We start from the raw sequence: 15011 nt of genomic DNA, 5'->3' as shown, positions 1-15011 counted from the left end.
AGAGTACTATATGATGAACTGCGACGTGACCCTTATAGATCTCACCTATATGCTTATTGCCGTTGAATCAGCAATGGTTTGGCGTAATAGAAAAGCAAATTTGATTAGTGAATCTGCCTTCAAGACCTCTATGGATATAGACAATGGAAACAAAAGACATGCTATGATCGAAAAGTTTGATCATAAGAGAAAGGCAATATATGAAGTAGTTCCATGTCCTGTTCCAAAAGCGTCAATTTGCTTTTATTGCCAAGAGAAGGGGCATTGGAGACAAAGCTGCCCTATTTACCTAAGAGATCTAAGAGATGGGAGAGTCAAAATGTATGGCACTGCTTTAGGTAAAATCCATTGACTAACTCTTTTAAGCTTCTATTCTAGATTCTTAATACAGAATGTGATAAGATTACAACTGATGTTTTGTAGGATCGAAGAAAAGAAAGGAAGCTTAAGGGAAGAAGTGAGTAGAATCTAACCGTGAAGGAATGGATTTCGATCGCATTACTTGAAGATTAGATTCTTGAGCTACTACTTAGAGTTAGAATAAGATTGCTAAGAAAGATGTATTAGCATCGTTTTTCAAAGAATTGCATTGTAAGGACAAATTTTTTCCGCAATAAAATAAATTTTGATTTTATATTATTTATTTATCCTTGCAATGGCGTGTATGAAAAATTGATGTTAGAATGTTTCTATTATTAGCAATAATGGATTTGATTCTTAATTATGGAAATGTCGAAAATTTACCAAATAAGGAGAGTTTCTCATCGCCCAAGTTTCAGTTGGACATAAACTTGGAATCATGTAACATGGTTGCACGATGAATGAGAAATTTCATATTTGGAAATTGGACTAATTCATTGACAAAGTGTCAAGTGAAGGACTAGGAGATCAAGTACACAAAGTTGCGTGTTGATCAAGTCCACCATAAGAGTAACAAAGATATTCGTCATGATTTACTAAAGGTTTAGTAAATATGATTATATTTATAAGATTAAGTGTAATTCTGAATTGATTGAAAATTTTTAAATCAATAGCATAACGAATAAGAAGAATTAAGTTGGCAGAAAAATAAAAGTTTCTCCATTCTAAGAAGAAGGGAGAGTACCTTTTATGTTTTATGATAGGTCTTAATGATTAAGAACCATATCTCAATTGATCCTCTAAGTGAGTCTTGGTACAATTGTATGTCTAAGAAGAGGAATCAAGAATTGAAGAAATGCTTAAATCAAGAAGTCAATCATACTTCGTTCCAAAACAAGTCTTAGAGTTAAGTGATAAGTATTAAGAAAGTTTATAACATTCATCAAATGTGGAAAGTTGTGATGTCTTGGATAAAACAAAGACCAACTGGGACCAATTTATGAAGTGTTTTGATAAAAACTACACTAACTCTTGAATATTTATTTGTCAAGAAATGTTTATTGACAAGAGAATCTTATATGTCAAGGAGTCAGTGGGAGTCTTAATGGTTTTGAAAGGTTTCAAGAAAAAATCAAAATAGACCTGATCAATCATCACTAGCACACAAGTTGAGGTTTACAACCTATTGTGTTGACATTATTTTGTTTCTGTGTCATTCCGATTAAGTTAATTATGCATGTGAGTTCTATGAGTTCTCATATGAATGCATAAAAGGCAAGGACCTTGATCAATGAAAAATACATTGATAGGAAAAGGTGAGCTACTTAACTACTTGGAAGACATGGTGGGCAGCTGTGTTACCATAAGGCAAGAAGTCAAGATTAAGAAAGTTCGGTCTATATGAGTTTGAATTTGTCGTAAACTTTGGTTTTGAAATTCACATGGATAAGAACACATACACCATTAAAATCTAAGTGTCATAAGATTCCGTCCTTCATGAAAATGACTGTGAGGAAATACTTTCACTAAGAGAGATTTTAAGAAGATAGTGATTGTGAAATTGTTTTCTCGAATTCGATTATGGTTACGGTACCCCTTTCCATAATTTGAATTGTGAGATTTGGCAATTAGTCTAAATTGTTTAGACACACATATGAGCTATCTAAGGGAAAGGTGTATAAGCTTAGATAAAGGATTATCAAAGCATTAGGTATTAGAAACATGAACTTAAGAAATTCAATAAGCATTGTTTTTTTGGAAGATAAGATGGTTTCTGAATACATGTCAAAGCTAGTGGGAGCATAAGTGTTATGTTTATAATAATCATCATGATAGTGGGAGCATAAATGTTATGATAGTATGATTATTATGGAAAGTATTGCAAGTTAGAAATATTAATTATAGAAAACAAGAGTTATACTTTGCAAAGTCGCAATAGTTGAAAAGTTGTTTTGCTATAATTAATGGAGAGGATATTATGCTTCATTTCAAATCTAAAGGATTAGGTTGTGGAATGTTAATAATTTAGTCATGGATACATAGTGTGTTCTTAAATTTCGATTATGATTACGACATTCCTCTTCAAAATTCGAATTATAAGAACGTAGCACATAAAATATTATGGCAGAAGATTGATAAAGTATCAAATCTTTATGTAAGACATTATCCATCGTGTCCCATACGCTTCAGGTATAGGATCGATTTCAAATGCTATAATATTTGACCATTCTAAAATTTTCCAAATGTCTAGCGCATTTAGACGGAAAAAAGACAAGAATCGATTTTGACTAAAGTAATTAAACAACTATCAAAGGACAATCCAAAGTTCGTCGAGGATTGGTCGCTTATGAGTAATTGGAAGCATGATATTGGATGGACCATATCGACATTATTATGAATAGATAAGATTATATTGAGAATGAGTTGTCATATGGTAAGTATGGAAAGTTTTCCATATTAGGAGTTGGATATTGAGAATCAATGTCTAGATTAGAAACTTTTATGCAAAAGGATGTTCAAAGGAATGTACTTTGAGTGAGAGACATCACATCTATTGAATTGTGTCCGATAAAGGACTTTGTAGTTTCATTGGCAATAGTCATTGTGACTTTAGTGCAGTGATGTTACAATAGGATCATTGCATAAAATGATAGAATCTAACATATTCCATAAGTGGCAAGAATTTGATATTCTTTCACTTGTGAAAAGGATTGAGAGTTGTGAAATGAGTATGATTGGAAATGTGTTCATTTGATCTATTTCACAAAGTAAGAACCATAGGTAAACATTGTGTGCATGCTAAGAGCATGGGACAAGTGTAATAATTCAAGTAAGAAGTTGATTACCCGAAACAAGAAATAATGAGTAATTGATATGGTGATAAATAAAAGGTGTTTTATTTATACTTAAAGGTTTGAGGCCATATGGGATTAGTATTATCCTTGTGTTTCACTTTGCATGTTTTGACTTCCTGAATAATTTAATTGGTTTAGAACAGTCAAATTATTCAAACGGGCCATAGTCGTTCATATATTGGAAGTAGGTATGAATGAAGATTGTCGTGAATTGGTGTGTGGATTGTCTTAAGAGCATTAGACATAAGCACAATGTTTGTTGCAACGTTCATGAGTGTTTATGAATATGATTTAAGCATTGGATTAAACCCACGCTCACTTAGATCACTTCATGGATTGTTATCACGAGTGATTGGTGAGACAATAACATCTTATATTCTTGAAACCGAGATGTGTGAGTTGTATCTTGCGAATCGGTTGCACATTGATAATATGTAAACGCACCAGTAACTTGGTGTCATAAAACACATTGTTGTGTGTGATTCGGTAAGTAAGTACAAGCGAGCATTGAATCAAAGTTTATCCGTTCCTTTTATCCAAAGTAGGATAAAAATAATATCTTTGGGCCCCTCGATGATTTAGTGATAACAAACGTAAATGCTCGGCCGGGCTAGGGCTAATTTCATTAGTTCAATTAGTCAGTCGTCATAAATCGGAAGTCGAGAAATAGTATAGAGAGAATGATTAGAAATCATGTCTCATACGATATCTAGAATGGAGGAATATATGATCCCTTATCTAAAGGACACGCGTATCTGATAGGATCAGAGTTGACATCGGCTTTAGAAAGCTACGATTGCAGATCAGGATCTGAAGTCATACGCATAATAGTTATTAGACTTATCCAGGTGGGAGACTGTTGGATTAGTGTCTAAGTCCATAACTATTTTGGTATGTACTTGACCCGATGGTGCATGGTCCTTTTGGGTTGCCTTCACCAAAGCAACTTGATAGGATGAATTATGGAGAGAAAGGATTAAATATGATTTATTAATATATTATGAGAATAATATATTAAAGGAGAAATCATATTGTTTAATTAGTATTAGTCAAGAATTAATAAGAATTAAGTTTGTGACTAAAAGATTAAACTTAAGGGACTAGAATTGTAATCATAAGATAATTGCAATTGGGCCATGGATTGCCTTATATTATAAGGTTGGACGAATTCTATGGGGAATTAGAAATCATCCAAGGCCTTTAAGGAAAGGAGTCCATGGGTTGCTTAGGGCTTAAGCATCCAAATTAGGGTTTCATTTTTAGATAACCCTAATAGCCTCACTATATATAGAACCCTTATGCTCCAAAAATGTGGCGAACTAATTGTCTAGGGTTTCCACACGTTTTTTAGAGCCTCCTTCACTTCTCCTCTTCATCCTCTTGCTCTTGGTGTTTGTGAACCATTAGAGGAGTGACATTTGTGACTCTAAGCTTTCTAAAGTCAATACAACAAGGATTTGAGATTGTTATTGCTACATAACAATCAAGGTATGATCAAAACCTTAATTCATATGTTATATTGATTATCATATACTAGATCTAGGTTTTATTATCTTGGATGAATTGCATGTACAATAGAGAAACCTAGATCCAAGCATTAGGTTTTGTATGAGCACATAGGATGATCTTATAGCCAAAACCCATCAAAAACCCCATGATGGATCCTCTTCTAGTGGGAACAAAGGTGGTTTTTCTGCTCTCTCTTCCAATCCGAAGGACGCAGAGTGCTTCCACTGTCACGACAAAGGGAATTGGAAACGAATCTGCCTGAAGTATCTGCAAGACATCAAGGATGGGAAGATAAAGCCTACCTTTGCATGTATTTATACTATTCAATCTAATAACTCATCACATGCTATTTCTAGATTCCTTGATACAGCATATGCTTTTCACATTTGTTTTGATTTGCAGGGTCTAAGAACAAGTAGGGATGTGGAGCATGGGAAGATAAACTTGATCATGGGGAATAGGAAAGCGTCGCATGACACCGAGATTGGTGTTTATTCTTAGTAGTGGGTTAGGTTTAGAGTTGAATAATTGTTGCTATTCATTAGAAATGATACGAAACATTATTTCTTTTCATGGTTTATATATACAAGGTTTTAGATTTTCATTTAATAATGAAATTGGTTCTATTAATGATTTCTTGAATGGTACTTTTTCTTTTGAAGCATTACCTTGAAATGGTATATATAAAACTGTGATGGTCGTAGACAACTTAGGAAATAATGTGTTGTATATCAATTCGTCCAGTGGTTTGGACAAAGCATGCTTGTGGCATTGTTGTCTTGGACATGTCAACAAGAAACGCATAGCCCAACTCCAAAAGAATGGAGTCTTGGAGTCATTTGACCTTAGGTCCGATGACACGTGCGAATCTTGGTTAATAGGAAAGATAACCAAGTCACCCTTCACTCATACTTGTGAAAGGGGTGAGGGTTTATTGGATCTCATACATATGGATGTATGTGGGCCCTTTAGATCCACCACAAGGGATGCGAACCGCTTCTATGTGATTTTACCGATGATTATTACAGATATGGGTATAATTACTTAATTAAACATAAGTCAAAAACTTTTGAAAAGTTTAAAGAGTTTAAGCCAGAAGTGGAGAATAAGTAGGGTGTAACGACTGAAAAATTCCAACCAATTTAAACTTTTCAAAAACACCCCGATTTCATTAATTTATTACAAAAAGGTTTTCATTATAGTTAAATTAAAGTATTCCCAGAGTGTCATCACAACATAAACATGAGGAGCGGTACGATCACGCCTTTGCCTTGCCACGGTCTCCAGAAGAACCTAAAAAACATAAAACCACAACTGTAAGCCCGAAAGCTTAGTGAGATATCCCCAAAATACCAACCACATATACCATACACGCATAACATGCCATATGATATCCGGTCACAGAACAGCCATGCACTTCCGGTCTACTGTGTGACTGGTCCGCCGCACCGGCCAACAGTCCACCCGGTCCACCCTCCGAGTCTAGCCATATACATCGAGTCTACAATGTGATTGGTCTGCCCGCACCGGGCCTTCAATCCACCCGGTCCACTCTCTGAGTCTACAGTATGACTGGTCCGCCCGCGTCGGGCCTTCAGTCGGCCTGGTCCACTCTCCGAGCCTCGGCACGTCTGGTCCACCCTCTTGGGGCCTACAGCCTATCCGGACCGCTTGCTGGGCCTTCGGGACAACCGGTTCGCCCTGGGTATCTTGGCGTACAGCACAAAGCAGGACCCGCCTCAACCCTACTCCAATCCAAACAACCATGTGCACATAAACATACAATCATATAACAATTCACAGTCAACAAACCGATCAAACATATCACATAACATATCATCATCCTAACCAAGATACCGACCTAACCGGGTCTCTAACATATACCATCCTAGCTACCAGGATGCAACATATCAAAGCAATAACATACAACAAATACCCAGATCTCAATCCGATAAAGGGCCGGCCTTGGTGCCTTAGACCCTAATGATATATTGAGGATAACTCACCTTGAAACTGACGGCTGAAAAGATAAGATCCCGCTGCTCCAAACACGAACTCCTCCACTGAACAACACCAAAGCACTGAACTCAATAATTACCAATAATTACCAAAATACCCCTGGAAGACAACAGGTAAACCCTTGGTCAAAGTCAAAGTCAACCCTTGACTGACTCTACTCGCCGAGTCAACCCGATGACTCGCCGAGTCCCCATGCCCAACATTTCCTTCAATCCGCGACCCAACTCGCCGAGTCACCCCGAGACTCGCCGAGTTCAACAACTCTGAGTCCACTCACACACAACTCACCGAGTCATCGCTTGACTCACCGATTCTCGGCTCAACCAGAAAATATTGGGACTCTTCGACAAGACTCGCCGCGTCCAAGAACAGACTCGTCGAGTCTAAGGCTATCTTCAACCTACTCGCCGATTTGTTCTTCCAACTCGCCGAGTTCCAGGACATCTTCATGCAACTCGCTGAGTCCACCCATGCGACTCGCCGAGTACCACCGGGTCTGAATCCATACCGAGGCTTTCCAAGCCATGCAGATGATCCAAACCATAGATCTACCCTTCCTAAGGCCATCCATCATGTAAAGTGGAAAACCTTACGTGAATCCAAGGAGATCTAGGCATTTTCACTTTAGGGTTTGGGTTTGGGACAAGATAGCTCCTTCAATCACTCAAGAACAGGGACTTTTATGCATTCTAACCCTTCTCCATTCTAGATCTGAGGTAGCAACCTCAGATCTAACCTCTAAACTCCAATACACCAAAGGATATGATCTCTAACATCTCCAAAAATGATGAATCTAGATAATAGCAGCTCAAACAATGAAATAATACCTCAAAAGGAAGCTCCAAGAGAAGATTAATCCGGATCCTTGCAAAGCCCTTTGATCCAAGTCTCTTCTCAGATTTCTTCAACAACCACTTCTCCAAGCTCCAATTGCACTCTAATCCCTCACAATCATGTCTTAGGGCTATTTGGACTTCAACAGAGGGTAAAGAGGCTAGGGAGAGGGTATAATGTTCTTTATATAGGGCTCATCCTCCGGATTTAGGGTTTTCTCCACTCGGCGCCTAGTCGCCGAGTCCATCCGCTGACTCGCCGAGTCGACCACTTAACACGCGACCGAAGTCGCGACCCTACTCGCCGAGTCCGCCCATGGACTCGCCGAGTTCCCCTTCCCAATTTACTATTTTAGCCCTTCAACTTTACTCTTGATATTCCGGGATGTTACAATTCTCCCCCACTTAAATTAGGCTTCGTCCTCGAAGCCCGCAACAACTCGACTTTTGAGCCACTCCCGCAACGCACCACCTGGCATTAACCAGACCAGGTTCCTCAAAGCACAACCATCAAAACTCGAAACTCACTTTCTCTTTTCTGACGGTGTCCTGACCACTGTCTCAAGCCGGCCACCGGCTTTACCCTCTGGTAACCACACGTAATCAGGCTCCACACTTATTAACCGAGTACCACTCCATGGTACTTTTCTCGATCTTGATCACCACAATCACTTGATGTAACGCCCGTAGATTAGGGCTAGTCAATTTAGAGATGATAGGCGTCAAAAATGACTTTTTGTTGGAAGGTTATCTAGAAGGATTAATGTTAACCAAGTTGTAGTATATGTCACAAGGTTTCTGTGCATATAAAGAACGTCTAAATCTGACTTCGTATGAGGAAGTTATGATTTTTCTAAGTTTCGACTTAGCGGTATGCAGCCCGAATACTCGATTTGAGATCGAGCGGTTTATAGCCGAAACAATCTAAACGAGGATCGAAGATCTCGTTAATTGTAGTGAAACGATGAAAAGATAGGCGAAAACGGACGTCGGATAAAGAAGTTATGATTTTATAACGGAGTTTTCCTGTTCCGGCCTACTAAAAATAAATTCAAAATTCGCCGACGGAGTCTAAATGAAAGTTGTAGAGCGTAGTCTCACCTTCGCGTGGATATAAAGAACGTCGAAAACGGAGTTCGTATGAAGAAGATATGAATTTCCGAAGTTTATTAAATAATTTGTATTTAAATTTAATCTTTAATTCGGACGATTATCCGAAGGAGTCACCGATCTGATCCGAGTTAAGCCCCGCGTACACCGAGGTATGTTGACACTCGCACTCGAGTTCTACGGATACGTAAGCAATGACGATTCTGAGGCAGTGCGCCCCGCGTACTCCGAGGCTCCAGCCTCCTATAAATAGGATGCGAGGGCAGCCGACTCCTTTGCTATTTTTCTCTCTTCTCTCTCCCGTTTTGCATCGGTTTGCGTGCAAGAAATAACCCGAAGCCTCGGTATTATTCTCGAGCCCCGAAGCAAGTCCCGAGATCCCAAAGATCCCGAGAAGTGCGGTTCCCGAGCCGAAGCTCTGCCCGCGAGAAGTTCGATTTTTGTGGAGATCTTCCAGATCTGCTGAGGATTACTACTTCTGCAAGTCGTAGTGCTGTCCGATCATCTTCTGATCAAGTGAGTGTGTACTACCTTTCACAAACACGATAATAATACAAGTATGGTTTGAGTGTATTAAGTATATTGCTGTTTATACGAGTGAGTGTGTAGTTACTTTCTTCTAACACATAAATATTAAGTATTTTCTATAAAATACGTGCTATGTGTATAATATAAAGTTGTTTATATGTGTGGGTGTATAGTCCCTTTCATAAACACGGGTATAATACAAGTATCGTTTGAATGTATTAAGTATATGTTTGGGAGAGTGTGTGGTTACTTTCTTCTAACACATAAATATGAAGTATTTGTTATAAAATACGTTCTATGTGTTTATAGATTGTTGTTTATTTGATATGAGTATGGAATGAATGTTTTATATAGTTTTTAAATGAGTTAAACTGTATATGTATTTTATATCTACAAATATGTTGGGTAGAACATGGGTAGATGAGATAGTTGGTATGTGATAAAATGATGAGGTATAAAAGATGAATAAGAATGATATTGGCAGATGCACTAATTAGAGAATGTCATAATGCTAGCAGATGCGCTCAAGCATAGTATTGGTAGATGCACCAAAGAGAGAGTGACATAATACTAGTAGATGCACTTAAGTATAGTTTTGGTAGATGAACCTAAAAGAGCATGCCATAATGCTAGCAGATGCGCTTGAGAATAATATCGGTAGATGCACCAAGTAGTGAATGTCGTGATCTTGGAAGATGCGCCAAATAGAGATTCTCATAATAATAGCAGATGCGCTTATAGGATAATCTTGGCAGATGCGCTTATAAGATAATGTCGGCAGATGCGCCTAAAAGAGAATGTCATAAACCTGGCAGTCGCGCCTCATAGTGTATGACGTAATCCTGGCAGAGGCGCTTAAAGGATAATGTTGGCAGATGCGCCTTATGTAGCAATGGAAGTTTGTGCTAATTCCTTAGGTCAATCCTTAGGAATGAATGAATGACGGGTAGTTGAATTCCTAGGGTAAAATCCTAAGAAAGATAATAGGGATGGGTAATTGAGTTGATTGTTTGATGGTTGAATATAATAATTATATTATTGTGGGTTGAAAACCCTATATGCTCACCAGGCTCCCAAGCCTGACCCACTCAGTTTTCTTTGCATTACAGGTAATGCCACAAGAGTAATAGTTGGTGGACTTGACGAGAGATTTTGGATTATAGGCCAGTAGTTATGAATAACTGTTGTAAGGTCTATTTTGTTTTGTTTATGCTTTTGGTTTGTATTGAACATGACATCCCGAGATTTTGTTATATAATGAAAATACATTTCTTTAAAGAAATGATATGATAATTCTTACCATACTTTGTTTTGGGAACAAATTCCGCAACTCTTTTCTTTAAAAGATTACTCTGATTTTAAAAACCAAGCATAAACAAATTAGTCTTTTCTGGCCGAGAAATTGGGGATGTCATAGTTGGTATCAGAGCATTAGTTTAAGCGAACTAGGAATTTGTAGGAAATTTCTAGACTTAAACTTAATAAGCTAAGTAATGATTGTGAGGAGTGTGTCTAAAATATGTTAGGTAGTACACCTAAATTGACACAAGCACTAGTTTATTTTAGGAATGATGCCTAAAATGCTTTTATGTGCAAAATGTTTTGTGTGATGGCTATATTGATGCTATTATTTGTTCGGATCTATGGTCTGTTGGCGACCGGATCTGAAAACCTTATTTGTTTAGGATTCTAAGCGTATGGTTACGATATTAGAACTAGCATATAAACATGTCGGAGTGATAAGGGCGATTTGAATATCTATCGTGAATGAGGATCTAATTTCACCTTATTTGGTGTGTAGTTCAAAAATGGTGAGAACAAGAAGTGGAGTTGGAAATGCTGATGAAAACAGGAATCAACCACCTGTGATTGAGCAAATACATGTCGTGGCAGCAGCACCTGAGCCGATAACAATGGCTGATGTACAATTGATGATTCAAACGATGTTGGATCATAAAATAGAGGAGACTAGGCGGTTGCTTCAACAGAATCGTGAAGAACTGCCAATTCGTGTGGAAGAGCCTGAATTAAATGAAGGGCACTCAGAAGGTGGAAACTTCAGTGTGTCTGTTCGTCAAGCCAACCCACCGGTAGTTAGGCAAAACAACCATGATGGAAGGAATGATGGAATGGGATGCAAGTACAAGGACTTTCTAACTTGCAGACCATCGACCTTCAATGGAAAGAAGGATCCGATTGGAGTTATGGATGGGATTTCCGAAATGGAGTTAGCCTTCATGACTTGTGGCTGTAGAGGCAAGTTGCAAACTATTTATGCAGTGCGTCAATTCCGAGGTGGAGCCGTTCGTTGGTGGAACACTCTAGGGAAGACTTTAAGCCCTAATGAGCCACTGCAATTGACATGGGCAGAGTTGTTGGTGCAGTTCAAGCGCAAGTTCTGCTTGACTCAAAATCTATTGGAGTTGGAGAATAAGTTTCTGATATTGAAGAAAGGTAGCATGTCAGTGGGTGAATACACTAATGCCTTCACAGACAAGATGGAGTTTGCTTTGCGCATCTTCTCAGACGAACTGACAAAAGTCGATCGGTACGCAAAAGGACTCCCCTGGGAGTATGCGGTGCCAGTGCGTCATGCACCTACTCTAGAGGCAGCTATTTGGGCTGCCAAGTCTGTTGAGAATATGATCAAGGGGAGGACTGACAGTAAGGTTGAAGTTGGCGAGAAGAGAAAGTTAGAAGGAACTTTAGGTTCTAATGAGAAAAGAAAATCCTCGAAGTCTGGAGGAGGAGGAAGGGATGCGGCACGGTGGTCGATAAGTGCAAGAAGAAGCACTCAGGAAAATATGGCGTGGAGGTGACATGTTTCAAGTGTGGAAAGCATGGGCATTACGCCGATGAATGTATTTTCAACAAAAAGGTGTGTTACGAATGTAACGAAGAGGGACACTTCAAGCAAGACTGCCCAAGGAAAAATCAAGCGGCAAGGCTAGAGGCGCCGCCAAAGCTAAAGGCAAGAGCATTTCAAATGATCCTTGATGAAGCAGATGGCAATGCAAGGAATCAGGAATAAGGATCTTATATCTAAAGATCAAGTTATAAAGTAGCGATATGAAAAGTATCATGTATGTAGCCTATTAAAGGCATTGTATAGGGTGAACTTGAACTTTTGTGTAATCGTTTCAAGGAATTAATATAAACCCTAGTTTTACTAACTGATGTGTTGAATGATTGTCTGATTTTCTTGTATGGTGACTTGGTCGACTGCGGGACAATACTTGGGACGAGTATGAGTAGGTGTGAAAGGTAGTAGATGCATATACTACCGGAAGCACAGGACTCACACTTGGATCAGGGAAAGTCACAAGGTTACCAAGAAGCTAGTGATTGATTCCATTTTATTCTGGTATGTCATTACCATTGTTTCGGTAATGACTAGTAAGATGGTTCTTTTTCCGACCCTAGTGGTCATATTTAAATTTGAGTTCGACTACGAGGAGTATGTTACGTGGTCTAGAGGACCAAGTTAGATGTAACGTCTGACTTAAGTAAGAAGGTTGGAGTTAATGCGATTGATAGTGTCGCGCTCGTTGTTAAAAGAAGTTGGTAGGTAGAAATGCTACATGATGAAATGTGATTATAACACATTAGAATATGAAGGAAGGTATATTCCATTTTGGAATTTAACTCTAAGAGACCTGAGTCTAAGCATTGCATCATTCGATGAGATGTCAGTACAGCACGACCCATCGGTTTGTTACAATAGATAAAGGAAAGTATTTATCCTGAGAAGAAGAAGGAGTCCATAATAACGACTTATTAGGTAACTCGAGGGTTACGATTGAAAGTACAACATAGTACGATAAGCAGACGCAAGATTGGGCATCGTCTGTGGTCAAGAAAGCCAAAGAGTTAAATACTCTTTTGAGGAAACATAGAATTTAAGGTTATTACCAAGGATGAATAAATAACGTGTGGAATCATTATGCAAGTCCTATTTTGTTATATAATGAAAATACATTTCTTTAAAGAAATGATTTGATAATTCTTACCATACTTTGTTTTGGGAACAAATTCCGCAACTATTTTCTTTAAAACATTACTCTGATTTTAAAAACCAAGCATAAACAAATCGGTCTTTTCTGGCCGAGAAATTGGGGATGTCATAGTTGGTATCAGAGCATTAGTTTAAGCGAACTAGGAATTTGTAGGAAATTTCTAGACTTAAACTTAATAAGCTAAGTAATGATTGTGAGGAGTGTGTCTAAAATATGTTAGGTAGTACACCTAAATTAACACAAGCACTAGTTTATTTTAGGAATGATGCCTAAAATGCTTTTATGTGCAAAATGTTTTGTGTGATGGCTATATTGATGCTATTATTTGTTCGGATCTATGGTTTGTTGGCGACCGGATCTGGAAACCTTATTTGTTTAGGATTCTAAGCGTATGGTTACGATATTAGAACTAGCATATAAACGTGTCGGAGTGATAAGGGCGATTTGAATATCTATCGTGAATGAGGATCTAATTTCACCTTATTTGGTGTGTAGTTCAAAAATGGTGAGAACAAGAAGTGGAGTTGGAAATGCTGATGAAAACAGGAATCAACCACCTGTGATTGAGCAAATACATGTCGTGGCAGCAGCACCTGAGCCGATAACAATGGCTGATGTACAATTGATGATTCAAACGATGTTGGATCATAAAATAGAGGAGACTAGGCGGTTGCTTCAACAGAATCGTGAAGAACTGCCAATTCGTGTGGAAGAGCCTGAATTAAATGAAGGGCACTCAGAAGGTGGAAACTTCAGTGTGTCTGTTGGTCAAGCCAACCCATCGGTAGTTAGGCAAAACAACCATGATGGAAGGAATGATGGAATGGGATGCAAGTACAAGGACTTTCTAACTTGCAGACCATCGACCTTCAATGGAAAGAAGGATCCGATTGGAGTTATGGATGGGATTTCCGAAATGGAGTTAGCCTTCATGACTTGTGGCTGTAGAGGCAAGTTGCAAACTATTTATGCAGTGCGTCAATTCCGAGGTGGAGCCGTTCGTTGGTGGAACACTCTAGGGAAGACTTTAAGCCCTAATGAGCCACTGCAATTGACATGGGCAGAGTTGTTGGTGCAGTTCAAGCGCAAGTTCTGCTTGGCTCAAAATCTATTGGAGTTGGAGAATAAGTTTCTGATATTGAAGAAAGGTAGCATGTTAGTGGGTGAATACACTAATGCCTTCCCAGACAAGATGGAGTTTGCTTTGCGCATCTTCTCAGACGAACTGACAAAAGTCGATCGGTACGCAAAGGGACTCCCCTGGGAGTATGTGGTGCCAGTGCGTCATGCACCTACTCTAGAGGCAGCTATTTGGGCTGCCAAGTCTGTTGAGAATATGATCAAGGGGAGGACTGACAGTAAGGTTGAAGTTGGTGAGAAGAGAAAGTTAGAAGGAACTTTAGGTTCTAATGAGAAAAGAAAATCCTCGAAGTCTGGAGGAGGAGGAAGGGATGAGGCACGGTGGTCGATAAGTGCAAGAAGAAGCACTCAGGAAAATATGGCGTGGAGGTGACATGTTTCAAGTGTGGAAAGCATGGGCATTACGTCGATGAATGTATTTTCAACAAAAAGGTGTGTTACGAATGTAACGAAGAGGGACACTTCAAGCAAGACTGCCCAAGGAAAAATCAAGCGGCAAGGCTAGAGGCGCCGCCAAAGCTAAAGGCAAGAGCATTTCAAATGATCCTTGATGAAGCAGATGGCAATGCAAGGAATCAGGAATAAGGATCTTATATCTAAAGATCAAGTTATAAAGTAGCGATATGAAAAGTATCATGTAT

The sequence above is a fragment of the Lactuca serriola genome, chromosome 4, assembly GCF_051521515.1.
Source record: "Lactuca serriola cultivar US96UC23 chromosome 4, Lser_US96UC23_V15, whole genome shotgun sequence".
Classification (NCBI taxonomy): Eukaryota; Viridiplantae; Streptophyta; class Magnoliopsida; order Asterales; family Asteraceae; genus Lactuca; species Lactuca serriola.
This window is presented reverse-complemented; position numbering follows the sequence as displayed.